At 44.1% G+C, this 13,498-nt stretch overlaps 1 protein-coding gene across 39 annotated transcripts in view; it reads right to left on the reverse strand.

The window, feature by feature from the left end:
- NCOA6 (nuclear receptor coactivator 6) overlaps positions 1-6,634 on the reverse strand; it is a 93,192-nt gene extending 86,558 nt beyond the window's left edge. For 37 of the 39 annotated variants that reach the window (XM_081559867.1, XM_081559848.1, XM_081559843.1 and 34 more), the window contains exon 1: positions 6,478-6,634. The gene's annotated coding sequence lies outside the window, so the exon portion shown is untranslated. Of the gene's footprint in view, positions 1-5,735; positions 5,773-6,012; positions 6,255-6,477 lie in introns of those variants that run through there. The other 2 variants (XM_081559876.1, XM_081559875.1) reach the window with 2 other exon arrangements.
- Between the last annotated feature and the right edge of the window lie 6,864 nt (positions 6,635-13,498).

Raw genomic sequence — 13,498 nt, forward strand, 5'->3', positions numbered from 1 at the left:
GTGAAAGTGAAGTCGCTCAGTCGTGTCTGACTCTTAGCGACCCTATGGACTGTAGCCTACCAGGCTTCTCCATCCATGGGATTTTCCAGGCAAGAGTACTGGAGTGGGGTGCCACTGCCTTCTCCCCCAGCCCTTAAGGAACAACCAATTTGGTGAGGAGGGAGAGCAGAAACTACTTTCATATCTCTCCTTTCTTGCCTTGCTGCTCCTGTATTTCACGACCAGGCTTACTTTCCCAATGTACAGATTTCATTATGTTACTGTATGGCCAAGAACTTTTGATGACTTCCCATTACTTAATTCTAAACTTCTCAGCCTCGAACTGAAGGGGATTCAAAGCCTTCCATGTATAGTATGCAGAGACTAAGAACACAGGCTTTGGAACTGGACTGCCTAGACTCATTCTCTATCAATTGTTAGTTCTATTTCGCAGTTTCCTTATCTACAAAAAGGGGATTAAAAATTACTGCCTATCTCACAGGGTTATTGTGAGGATTAAATGAAATGCCGCTTGTAAAATGCCTGGCACATTATCTGGCAAATGGTATGCATGTAAAAAAAGAGAGCTACTACTACTATTATTACTGTTGTTCAATCTCCACTTCCAGCCTCAACTTCAACAACAGTCCCGTGACAATCCTGTTCTCCAACCAAACTAGACTCTTGACTATCTCTTAAACACCCATCTCTACATTCATGCTTTCCCTCAGCCTGGAAAAATACTGTCTTATCTTCAAGTTGTAAGATCCTAAACATTTTTCGGCAATCTTGCTTAAAAGGCCTTCTCTTTCAGGTACCATCCTCTGATAGCCCAGCTCCATAACACATTATATATACACTCCACATGACACAAATCCTGGCTAGATTTATCCTTATATTCTGCAGAGTTCTAGCCCAGTGTACATAATAGGGTTCAATTGTTGACAAACGAATAAATGCCTATATTTCCTCTCTGTCATCCAAATAAATGCTCTCTTGGAAAACAGCTCCCTATCACAAGTAAAAAGATCTCTTCTGTAGTATTTCATAAAGCTGGTCAGCTAGTTTTCTTTTCTATTACCAATGTGGTCATTTCTATTATAGTATCCAGCACATACTAGATGCCTAAATATTCAATGATTTGAATTTCATCTCATCTTTTAACTTCAATGATCGATTTATTCATTATGACTAAGAATGACTCAATCTTGGAAACGGAATTTAGTTTTCACCTGCCCCTAAACTCATCTGTCATTTTCTGGTCATCCTGACAATATCTCGATCTGTCCCTTATCAGTTCAGGAGAGGTTATATATAGAACTTTGGCAAAGTCAGAACTAGAAAATCAAATGCCTGTAGGGGGATAAAGTAAATGAACAAAACAAAAGAGTAGTGAAAACTGCAAAGAACTAACTACAGGGAGGAGTTCCATTCCAGCAGATAGTCTAAGGCAGCAGCTAAAATTAAGCAGCCACCTGGAAGCATCTCCTGCAACACTTAGCTCTTGGCCATTCTCTTTCAATCTGAAAACTGAATAAAGTCTACAACTGAGTTGAGCATATTGAGCTTCCTTCCACTCTTGCCTAGGAATCATAAATGAACAATAATGCTAAATAATAAATAATAGCTAACATTATTGAGCATTTTCTAGATGCCACTCTGTTCTACATGTTATAAGAATTAGCTTACTTAATCCTCACAACAACTTTATTTTCCTTATTTTAAAGATGAGAAAACCGAGGCACAAAGAGGTTATGCAACGTATCCAAGGTACACAATTCACAAACAATGGAGCTGGAAACAAGGCCTTCAATAGATTTCACCAGAAAGAGCTCACAATATGAAGACAGAGTACCATTCAATAAATGATGCTGGGATAATTAATTGTACATCAGAAAAAATGAAATGACTCTACCTCACACCACACAAACGTGTCAATTCCAGATAAGAGATCTAAACATAAAAGGCAAAAAGATAATATAAAGAATAGCTTCAAAATCTTGGGAGAAGAAAAGATAAACTTGATTAAAATTCAAAACTTTTTAACAACTTACAGATTTAAAAACATTAGCAACAAACCAGGAAATGTTATCTGTAATACATATAATCAACAAAAGGATTAATAATCAAAAAATATGAAGAAATCTTTTGAAAATGACAACCCAATAGAAAAAATGACAAAACAGGTCCCAGGAAGGTCTTAACTGTGAAAACCTGGCAAGAACCAGTTGTCACACAGTGAACCCCAAAACAGTAAACCATGATATCACTGACCAATATAAAATATTCAGGGATCTATGTCATGCTGCAGATACACAGAGCATGGGGAATTTGGCCAGAAAGACAGGCCAAGATGGTTATTCTTCATCACATAGGAACCGGATGGTAAATCAGAAGTTTAATGTCCAACATTCAGACACACAGATCAGGAACTGGCAAATATCTTTGGTAAAGCTCCAGAAAGTAAATATTTTCAATTTTGTGAGCTATATATTCTCTGTCACAACTATTTAACCTGCCACTGGTAGTATGAAAGCAGACAAAAGCAATATGTAAATGAGTGTGTCAATGCTGCAATAAAACTTTATTTACATAAACAGGTGGTGGAACAGATTTGATGCATGGGCCACAGTTTGCCAAGACCTGACATTGATAGTTATGATTTTCCTACTCTAGGAATACTTTTCCAGTCTGTTGACACATGATTTTCTTAAGCAATAAACGACATCACACTTGACAGCTCTGCACTGGCTTCCAAAAGTCTATTATTCTACAAAAAAGAATCTTCTCCCTTATTATCTGCAGTAATTCTCGCTCATTTTCCTTTCACTCATTTTTTAAACCTCTTTGACTGCCACCACCCCAAACTAGAAATCTAAAAAAATTCCCCTTCTCGTTCATCACTCACAATGTAATTTTATCAACACTTGAAAATTCTAACTCGATTCAACGTGCCCAGCTTCTGCCTTGGTTCAGGCCCTCATTCCCTTATTACTTCTTTTCTGCTCTCCAATTCACCCTCCTCCAAAACACATTCATTTATCTCCTAAAAATTAAACCTCATTATAACTCCACTCCTTGAAAGCCTTGAATGCCTCTCTAAAAGCCAGGGATTCAGTCCAAATTCCTTAGCAAGGTCTTTCAACCCAGGTTCCAAACAACCTTCCCAGTCTCATCTCCAACCATTCTTTCACATACAAACACTATGCTACAGACTCGTTAAATTACATTCCCTGAAAATGTATGTCCTTACCTGAAAGCTCTTCTCTCTTCTCAATTCTGCATCTGGCAAACTCCTTCACCTTTCAGGACACATCTCAAGTCTCACTTATTTCCAAAGCCTTCCCTGATCCTAGAGCAGAGACATCCCTACCTGTGTCCTAAGAACCTGACAGCTCTCCTTTGGCATTTAACATCCTGAACATGTCATTGTTTACATGTTCACTTCTCTCATGGGACTGAATATCCAAAGTGAAAAGACCCTATTCTGCCTTAAAGACCTATGACTCCTCAGAGCCTAGCATAATGGCTGATATAAACAGATGTCTCAGCAAACAGTAAATGTCTGTTGAATGGAAGACATCCTTTGTGGTTCCTTAACCTAGGGTTCACAGATGCGAGTTCACAGAATTCCGGGGGAAGGGCAGGGAGGGGCTGTGAACTTGGATAGGAAAAAAATTACTTTATTTTCACTAACTTCTAACTGAAAGTTACCATTTTATTCAAATATGAATTTAGGCAGTAAGCCATTCTTGTATTAGCAGATCTGTGATTCTGCTACTGTAATCACAGATATCTTTATATCATATTACAGTTATTGCAGATATCGTAAAGAATTATTTATGTTCATTTGATATAATTATCAGACCCACCACTAGACCTGATATCTTAATTTGCTAATAAAGAAGTATATCTATATTACTACATCACAATTTGTATATTGCAGTAATTGTATTTCAATACAATTGGTTTCTCTATAACCCCATAATTGCTTTATGCAATTAAAAATATTATTCTGAAAAGGATCCATAAGCTTTGCTAGACTGCCGACAAAGGTCCATCTAGTCAAAGCTATAGTTTTTCCAGCAGTCATGTACAAATAGAGGTGGACCAAAAGGAAGGCTGAGAAGTGAAGAATTGAGTCTTTCCAACTGTGGTACTGGAGAAGACTCTTGAGAGTCCCTTTGAGTGCAAGGAGATTAAACCAGTCAATCCTAAAGGAAATCAATCCTGAATATTCATTGGAAGGACTGATGCTGAAGCTCCAATCCTTTGGCCACCTGATGCAAAGAGCCAACTCACTGGAAAAGACCTGATGCTGGGAAAGATTGAGGGCAGAAGAAGGGGGTGACAGTGGATGAGATGGTTGGATGGCATCATCGACACATTGTACATGAATCTGAGCAAACTCTGGGAGATAGTGAAGGACAGGGAAGCCTGGAATGCTGCAGTCCATGGGGTGGTAAAGAGTTGGACAAGACTTAGTGACCGAACAACAAGAAAGGGGCCCATGGTACAGACAAGATTAGGCTTTCCTGCATTCAGTTCAGTTTAGTTGCTCAGTCTTGTCCAACTCTTTGCGACCCCATGGACTGCAGCACACCAGGCCTCCCTGTCCATCACCAATTCCCGGAGTTTACCCAAACTCATGTCCATTGAGTCGGTGATGCCATCCAACCATCTCATCCTCTGTTGTCCCCTTCTCCTCCTGCCATCAATCTTTTCCAGCATCAGCGTCTTTTCAAATTTGGAAAGACCCGAAACAAATGAATCATGTTGCTGAATAAGGATACTGAACATATATTAAAAATATCATTGCTATGAACATCCTCATAACCTTTTGGTTGAAAGTCTTTTTTGATTACATGGGGGCCCTGGGACAACTATAACATGACTGAGAATTCTCTGATAGCCCATGGGGATTTTGAACTCTTCTATCATGATCGAACTTCAATTACAGTCATGATAGAGATCCTTTGTTCACTGTTACCTTTTAGGCTTTTTGTGTCCCTTTGCTGTATAGCAAACAATGAGAAGAGAAGGAGCATCTCTTAAGACTCTATATAAAGATAGAAGTCAAAAAGATCCTCACGATAACTTCTTTGCACAAATAGAAGTACACTAGAAATTATTAAATAGCTAGTTATCTATACTGTTCTCCTATCCCCCGCAGTTTTTGTACTGACAAACTCAATACAAAAAGAACTTACTTAGTAGTTCTTTGATATATGCTGCCATACTTGACTTTATACTTTTCCCCCACCTGGCAAATTCCTCTAAGGCAGTTGTGTTGAACAAGGAGGCAACAGGCCTGAGTTCTAGTATTACTTCTGCCATTTACTGGTTAGATCTTGAGAAGTCAACTTTACCTTTCTGTGTCTACACAGAAAAATCACTCATCACTACATAATCACAAAATCACTACATAATCTGAAATCATTACATGATCTAAGGCCTTTGGAGTTTTTACACATTCAATCCTTTACCATTCTCACGGCTTCAATAACGCCTTTCTGATGACCTCCCCAGGTGACACTGCTCTTAAAAAACAGTGGGCTGTCCCCTTCCTGGGAAGACACCTTGGGTCACCGCCCACAAACAGCCGGGTCCCTCCTTTTAAAGACACACACACAAACTCCCTAAGTTGATGGAGGCTCTCTCTCTTCTCACCAACCAGTTCCACTCTGCATTCTTTTGCTGGCCAGCTCCTACACCCAAACCTCAATCCCCCTTGTCTCTCTTCATCAAAGTCTTACTTTTTCTGTTGCTCTTGCCAATACGGAGCGCAGGATCCTGGGGGCACAAATGTCCTCAGTCCCTTGGGAGTTACACGGACTTGCCCCGCAACTCTAACGACTAGACCAATCTGATATTCGCCTCTGTACCGAAAGGGCCCCCTTTTCCAATTAACCCTTTCACCACCACCGCCCGCCCCCCGCAAAGAACTGTCCCAGCCCTGACAGCCTGGGCTCAAATCCCACGCCCCTCCGCGCCCTGCCGGCCTGGGGTCCTGAACATGGACCACAGCCTAACCCAGCTCCAGTTCCTGCTCCCCAAGCCCCACGGATCCCGATCCCGATCCCGTTTGGACCCAGCGACCCTTCTCGGCGACCCCGGCCACGACCCCACGTCCGGCTCCCGCCAGTTCCTCGGGCCTGGAGCGCCACCCCGTGCAGACCCCGGCCGGCTCAGCACTCCCTCAGCTCCCAGACACCGAGTCCCGCACCCTCCCCAACCGTGCCGGGCCCCCAGCAGTCCCCAGCGCCCGCGCCCGCAGGCCCCGGGCCCGCTCCCCAACATGGCGACGGGGACACTTGCACGGCGGGCGGGCGGGGCGGCTACGGGCCGGGACCGCACAGGGGCCGTGCTCCACGGTCCGCCGGCGCCATTTTCCCGCGCCGGGCCCGGGCGGCGCCTCTTCCCGCGGAGCCAGCCGGGCCGGCACCGCGGACGCCCGGCGGGCCCACCCCTTACGGGTCCGCGTCGCCGTCAGCTCACCTGAGCGCGGCCCCAGCCCTCCCGGGCGGGCCTCGGAGCACCGGCCCGGGCCGTGCGTGCCCGCGGCCCTCCGTGTGTCTGTCGGTCCGTCCTCGCGTGCGCCCGTCTATCCGGCCGTCGGCGCCCGGCCGCCCGCAGCCCGACCCGGCTGGGCCTCAGGGAGCCGGCGGGGAGGGGGATGGGCCGGACCGGGCCGGGGAGGGAGGGGGAGGGAGGGAGAGAGGGTGGGAGCGCGGGAGAGGGCGGGGTAGGGCGGGGGCGGGGCCTTGGCCACGTGACCAAACGTCTCCGAGAGCGCGGGGCCGAGCGCGCGCCAGCTCGGTTGGGTGCCGAGCTCGGAGCCGGGATATGCGATTGTCTCTTGGCGCTGTAATATTGCCAGTGGCTGCTGCCCCCAGCAAGTCTTGGAGTAACTGCACAGCCGTATGGGAGCCCTGTAAGCTGAGTGTCCTTGGGCAAGTCAACTCTCCAAGCCTCGGTTTATGCACCTGAGATATGGATACAATAATAGTCTTTGCAAAAAGGAAATGAGGGAAAGCATGGAAAGCCCTTGGCAAAGTGCCTGACACATAGTATCTAATAACGCTAATGATGATAAAGATCATCTTTAACCTTTATTACTGATGCTTGCCGTAAGTCCCATCACTGTGACCCTAGCAGACTCAGTGGGTACAAGGGAGTGTGGCCCTTTCCCCCTCTTCCCAAATGTAGGGAGGCCTCCCGAGCACTGGGCTTGATGCCTGTCCTAAAGGCCTGGATTCAGATCTGGCTTTCACTCTTGATAGCTATGTAATCTTTCTTTGCCTCAGCTTCAACTTCCTCATCTGTGAAATGGGAGTTAAGGGTCTATTACAAGCATCATGTTAGATAGATAAGCAGGGGATTGATTGTTAGCTGATTATACAGCTCAGACATATTGGTCTCACCTAAGAAAAATCAGAGTCGTTTCATTCCACCAGTATATTTATTAGCACACACTGTGTGCTTGGATTGGTGCAGTAGCCCTCTAAGGCCGGTCCACATTCTCCCTGGCTCCCCTCCAACCTATTCTCCACCCCGCTGTCAGAGCAATATTTCTAAGTCAGAAATCTGATCATGTCTCTTCTCTATTTAAAACTATTTGATGGTTCATATTGCTCTAATGATAAAGGCCAAGTAGAGGTCTCACTCTTGCCCTTCCCACATGGCCAGGCTTATCTCCTAGCACTCTTTAACTCTCTCTGGACCGTAAATACATTGATCTTCACATACTGTACTTCCTTCCTTAGGATCCTTGCACATGCTGATCATTCCATCTGGTGTGCTCCCCCTCCTCATTAGATAATTTGTCAGCCTTCAGATCCCTGCTCAAACATCACTACTCCAAGGACACCGTCTCTGAGGATTCCTTAGGCAAGTTCTCTTGCTTGTCCTCAATAGGATTCACTAGGTTGTTTATCACCTGTCTTCACGAGGCTGTGGACCCCATTAGGAGGGAGAGTTTATCCATCTTGTTTACTGCTGTTTTCTCAGCACATAGCACAGGGCCTGGCACAGAGCATATGCTCATTAAATATTTGTTGTGTGTGAATCCTGAGAATGGTGGTGAACCCTAAAGGGCAGAGAAAAATAAAGATAACCACAGGCAGCCAAAAGGAGGCACCTCGGACACTTGAGCCCAAGAAATTAACACCAGAAGGGTTTACAAGAGCCTGGAAAAAAAATTTTTTTTTTTTTTCTTAGAAACAGTTTATTTGGAAAAAATTTTTAAGCTTTATCTTCTTTTAGAAAATAAAGTATGATTTACATACAGGAAAATGCAAACATCTTAAGTGTACACCTAATACATTTTTACCTACGTTCCTGTGTTACCACCACAGTTATCACTTTAACTTCAAAAAGTTAAATATAGAATTACCATCTGATCCAGAAATACTACTTCTGGATATTTACCCCAAGAAAGTAGAAGCAGAAGTAAACAGATATTTGTACACTCATGTTCACAGCAGTATTATTCACCATAGCCAAAAGGTAGAAGCAGGCTGTGTATCTGTCAGATGAATGGATAAACAAAATGTGGCATATACATACAATGGAACGTTAGCCTTAAAAAGAAGGAAATTTTGGCACATCCTGTAACATTGCAGACATTGAAGACATTATGCTAAGTGAAATAAGGCAGTCACAAAAGATCAACTACTATATGAATCCTCTTATACGAGGATCCTGAAAAAGAAAGCTGAAACTGTTAGCGGCTCAGTCGTGTCCAGCTCTTTGTAGCCTTCCAGGCTCCTCTGTCCATGGGATTTCCCAGCAAGAATACTGGAGTGGGTTGCCATTTCCTTCTCCAGGGGATCTTTCTGACCCAGGAATTGAAGCCGGGTCTCCTGCATTGCAGGCAGATTCTTCACCGACAGCTGCGAGGGAAGCCCCCATTAGCTATATGACTTCAGGCAAATCCACAGTTCTTTCCTTACGGATGACACAACTTGGACCAAAAGGAGAAAAATGACTCATCCCACAGGGTCCGAAGTATTTTTCCCTTTGTTTTTAAATCCTTACATAGTTTTTGTTCCCAATAGACTGTAAGCTCTATTTTTGTAGTATCATAGAAGGAAATGGCAACCCACTCCAGTACTCTTGCCTAGAAAATCCCTTGGATGGAGGAACCTGGTAGGCTACAATCCATGGGGTCACCAAGAGTTGGACACGACTGAGCGACTTCACTTTCTTTCTTTCTTAGCCTGTAATATAACTTAACTTTTTTTGTGCTACAATTGCCTCATCTGTAAGGTGCACATAATAAGGGTACCTTACAGGATCAGACGATAAAGAATCTGCCTGCAGTGCAGGAGACCCAGGTTCAGTCCCTGGGTAGGGAAGATCCCCTGGAGAACGGAACAGCTACCCGCTCCAGTATTCTTGCCTGGAGAATCCCATGGACAGAGGAGCTTGGTGGGCTACAGTCCATGGGCTCGCAAAGAGTTGGACACAACTGAGCGACTTTCAATTTAGTCCAGTTCACTCTCTCAGTCGTGTCCGACTCTTTGCAACCCCATGGACTGCAGTACGCCAGGCTTCCCTGTCCATCACCAACCCCCGGAGCTCACTCAAACTCATGTCCATAGAGTCGGTGATGCCATTCAACCATCTCATCCTCTGTCATCCCCTTCTCCTCCTGCCCCCAATCCTTCCCAGTATTAGGGTCTTTTCCAATAAGTCAGTTCTTCTCATGAGGTGGCCAAAGTATTGGAGTTACAGCTTCAACATCAGTCCTTCCAATGAATATTCAGGACTGATTTCCTTTAGGATGGACTGGTTGGATCTCCTTGCAGTCCAAGGGACTCTCAAGAGTCTTCTCCAACACCACGTTCAAAAGCATCACTTCACTTCCAATTCACTTCAAAATGAATTAGTAAATACAAAATGTTTAGAAGAGTGACTAGCACTTATGATAGCCTCAATAAGCAACAGACTACCTGAGGCCACTGAAGAGGTTATCAGGCTGTTTCACAGAATGTTTTGAGCAAGAAAAGCAGTCCCGAGACATCCAGGACTGTTCTGGATTCAGATTTAGATAAAGAGAAAGTGTTAGATGCTCAGTCGTGTCCGATTCTTTGTGACCCATGGACTGTATGTTGGCTGCCAGGCTCCTCTGTCCATGGAATTCTCCAGCCAATAATACTGAAGTGGCTTGCCATTTCCTTTTCCAGGGGATCTTTCTGACCCAGGGATCAAACCTCGGTCTCCTGCACTGCAGACACATTCTTTACTGTTTGATCCACCAAGGAAGTCCAATAGACAAAGAGAAAGAAAATCAATTATTCTTTGATGTGAACAATTTGGCTTTTTTTTTTTAATTGGAGGATAGTTGCTTTACAATGTTGTGTTAGTTTCTGCTGTACAACTACATGAATCAGCTATAAGTATACATATATGCCCTCCCTTTTGAGCCTCCCTCCCACCCCACCATCCCACCCATTTATGTCATCACAGAGCCCGGAGCTGAGCTCCCTTTGTTATACAGCAGCTTCCCCCCAGGTATCAATTTTACAAATTTTAGTGTATATATGTCAGCACTAATCTCTCGATTTGTCCCATTCTCTCCTTCCCACTCTGTGACCACAAGTCTGTTCTTTACATCTGCATCTCTATTTTTGCCCTGCAAATAAGTTTATCAGTACCATTTTACTAGATTCCATATATATGCGTTAGGGCTTCCCTCGTAGCTCAGTCAGTCAAGAATCTGCCTGCAATGCAGGAGACTTGGGTTCAATTCCTGGGTTGGAAAGGTACCCTGGAGAAGGAAATGGCAACCCACTCCAGTATTCCTGCCTGGAGAATTCCATGGACAGAGGAGCCCAGCAGGCTACAGTCCGTGGGGTCACAAGGGTAGGACACAACTTAGCGACCAAACCACAACCACCACATATATATGTGTTAACATAGGATATTTGTTTTTCTCTTTCTGACTTACTTTGATCGGCATTTTTTGAACATCTATTTTCATGTTTGTCCGATGGGCTTAAGCTTTGCAGTGTAAGACTGATAGTGAACACTAGAACCATGTCTTTAAGAACAACATCAAACAGAAAAAAAAAAAAAAAGAAGACTAAAACCTACTAGAGCATCAACATGCTACTGTCTGTGGGATTCATCATGACAGTGCCAAATGGCAAGGTTATCACATTTGGTTAGGCAAGTTGTGTCTTACTGGAGGACATCACATGTAAGTGGATGCCACTCATTGGTACACATTGTAATGTATACCTTTATTGTGGTAATTTGCCAGTTCAGTTCAGTTCAGTAGCTCAGTCCTGTCCGACTCTCTGCGACCCCATGAATTGCAGCACACCAGGCCTCTCTGTCCATCACCAACTCCCGGAGTCTACCCAAACCCATGTTCATCGAGTCGGTGATGCCATCCAACCATCTCATCCTCTGTCGTCCCCTTCTCCTCCCGCCCCCCAATCCTACCCAGCATTAGGGTCTTTTCCAATGAGTCAACCCTTCACATGAGGTGGCCAAAGTATTGGAGCTTCAGCTTCAACATCAGACCTTCCAATGAACACCCAGGATTGATCTCTTTTAGGATGGACTGACTGGATCTCCTTGCAGTCCAAGGGACTCTCAAGAGTCTTCTCCAACACCACAGTTCAAAAGCATCAATTCTGCGGCGCTCAGCTTTCTTCACCGTCCAACTCTCACATCCATACATGACCACTGGAAAAACCATAGCCTTGACTAGACGGACTTTTGTTGGCAAAGTAATGTCTCTGCTTTTAAACATGCTATCTAGGTTGGCCATAACCTTCCTTGCAAGGAGTAAGCATCTTTTAATTTCATGGCTGCAGTCACCATCAGCAGTGATTCTGGAGCCCAAAAAAGTAAAGTCTGACACTGTTTCCACTGTTTCCCCATCTATTTCCCATGAAATGATGGGACCAGATGCCATGATCTTAGTTTTCTGAACGTTGAGCTTTAAGCCAACTTTTTCACTCTCCTCCTTCACCTTCATCAAGAGGCTCTTTAGGTCTTCTTCACTTTCTGCCATAAGGGTGGTGTCATCCGCATATCTGAGGTTATTGATATTTCTCCCGGCAATCTTGATTCCAGCTTGTGTTTCTTCCAGCCCAGCGTTTCTCATGATGTACTCTGCATATAAGTTAAATAAGCAGGGTGACAATATACAGCCTTGACGGACTCCTTTTCCTATTTGGAACCAGTCTGTTGTTCCATGTCCAGTTCTAACTGTTGCTTCCTGACCTGCATACAGGTTTCTCAAGAGACAGGTCAGATGGTCTGGTATTCCCATCTCTTTCAGAATTTTCCACAGTTGATTGTGATCCACACAGTCAAAGGCTTTGGCATAGTCAATAAAGCAGAAATAGATGTTTTTCTGGAACTCTCTTGCTTTTTCGATGATCCAGCGGATATTGGCAATTTGATCTCTGGTTCCTCTGCCTTTTCTAAAACCAGCTTGAACATCTGGAAGTTCACGGTTCACGTATTGCTGAAGCCTGGCTTGGAGAATTTTGAGCATCACTTTACTAGCATGTGAGATGAGTGCAATTGTGCGGTAGTTTGAGCATTCTTTGGCATTGCCTTTCTTTGGGATTGGAACAAAAACTGACCTTTTCCAGTCCTGTGGCCACTGCTGAGTTGTCCAAATTTGCTGGCATATTGAGTGCAGCACTTTCACAGCATCAACTTTGAGGATTTGAAATAGCTCAACTGGAATTCCATCACCTCCACTAGCTTTGTTCATAGTGATGCTTTCTAAGGCCCACTTAACTTCACATTCCAGGATGTCTGGCTCTAGGTGTGTGATCACACCATCGTGATTATCTGGGTCGTGAAGATCTTTTTTGTACAGTTCTTCTGTGTATTCTTGCCACCTCTTCTTAATATCTTCTGCTTCTGTTAGGTCCATACCATTTCTGTCCTTTATCGAGCCTGTCTTTTCATGAAATGTTCCTTTGGTATCTCTAATTTTCTTGAAGAGGTCTCGAGTCTTTCCCAATCTGTTGTTTTCCTCTATTTGTTTGCACTGATCGCTGAGGAAGGCTTTCTTATCTCTCCTTGCTATTCTTTGGAACTCAGCATTCAGATGAGAATATCTTTCCTTTTCTCCTTTGCTTTTCACTTCTCTTCTCTTCCCAGGTATCTGTAAGGCCTCCTCAGACAGCCATTTTGCTTTTTTGCATTTCTTTTCCTTGGGGATTTTCTTGATCCCTGTCTCCTGTACAATGTCACGAACCTCTGTCCATAGTTCATCAGGCACTCTGTCTATCAGGTCTAGTCCCTTAAATCTATTTGTCACTTCCACTGTATACTCATAAGGGATCTGATCTAGGTCATACCTGAATGGTCTAGTGGTTTTCCCTACTTTCTTCAATTTAAGTCTGAATTTGGCAATAAGCAGTTCATGATCTGAGCCACAGTCTGCCCCTGGTCTTGTTTTTGCTGACTGTACAGAGCTTCTCCATCTTTGGCTGCAAAGAATATAATCAATCTGATTTCGGTGTTGACCATCTGGTGA

This window comes from Giraffa tippelskirchi, chromosome 13, assembly GCF_054371585.1.
Source record: "Giraffa tippelskirchi isolate mGirTip1 chromosome 13, T2T-mGirTip1v1.2.pri, whole genome shotgun sequence".
In the NCBI taxonomy this organism is placed as follows: Eukaryota; Metazoa; Chordata; class Mammalia; order Artiodactyla; family Giraffidae; genus Giraffa; species Giraffa tippelskirchi.